The sequence below is a fragment of the Pongo pygmaeus genome, chromosome 18 (genome assembly GCF_028885625.2).
Source record: "Pongo pygmaeus isolate AG05252 chromosome 18, NHGRI_mPonPyg2-v2.0_pri, whole genome shotgun sequence".
Taxonomy (NCBI): domain Eukaryota; kingdom Metazoa; phylum Chordata; class Mammalia; order Primates; family Hominidae; genus Pongo; species Pongo pygmaeus.
Window position 1 is genome coordinate 24,281,829 of NC_072391.2, and position 776 is coordinate 24,282,604.

Consider the following 776-nt stretch of genomic DNA (forward strand, 5'->3'; position numbering starts at 1 on the left):
CAGTGGCAGCTTTTGGTTTTTGTCTTCCCAGCAAGATTTCAAGTCCCTCTTCCTCTAACAGCTCATGCCCCTGTGGCTGCAGGAGTGGGCATGTTATACATTCCTGGCCAATCCCAGTACCCCCAGCCTCTTGGTGATGGTAATGGATCTAAGAGGTGGGAACATAATCCAAGAAGGGCTGATCAGAATATTTCCCTGAGACTTATGTATTTCAATACCAGGGAAAAGAATCTGTGGTATTGCCTCAGAGTTGCTAAGCTATGGTTCTAGGGTTCTGTTCCCATGGAGAAGGCCTGTATTGTAGGAAAAAATGATGCTTACATGCAAAGAGAGGCAGAGATGAGAAAAAGAAGAAAAGAAGGGGAGGTAATAGTGTTCAGTCCTTGAGGCTCTAGTTCTTGTTGCTCTTTCTCCAACAAATTCCTTTTTTTGCTTAGGCCAGTTTGAATTGGGCATCCATTTCTCTTTTTTTTTTTTTTTTTTTTTTTTTTTGAGATGGAGTCTCACTCTGTCGCCCAGGCTGGAGTGTAGTGGCATGATCTCGGCTCACTGCAAGCTCTGCCTCCCCGGTTCATGCCATTCTCCTGCCTCAGCTTCCCAAGTAGCTGGGAATACAGGTGCCCGCCACCATGCCCGGCTAATTTTTTGTATTTTTGGTAGAGACGGGGCTTCACTGTGTTATCCAGGATGGTCTCGATCTCCTGACCTGTGATCCACCTGCCTCAGCCTCCCAAAGTGCTGGGATTACAGGCGTGAGCCACCACACCCAGCCAGAC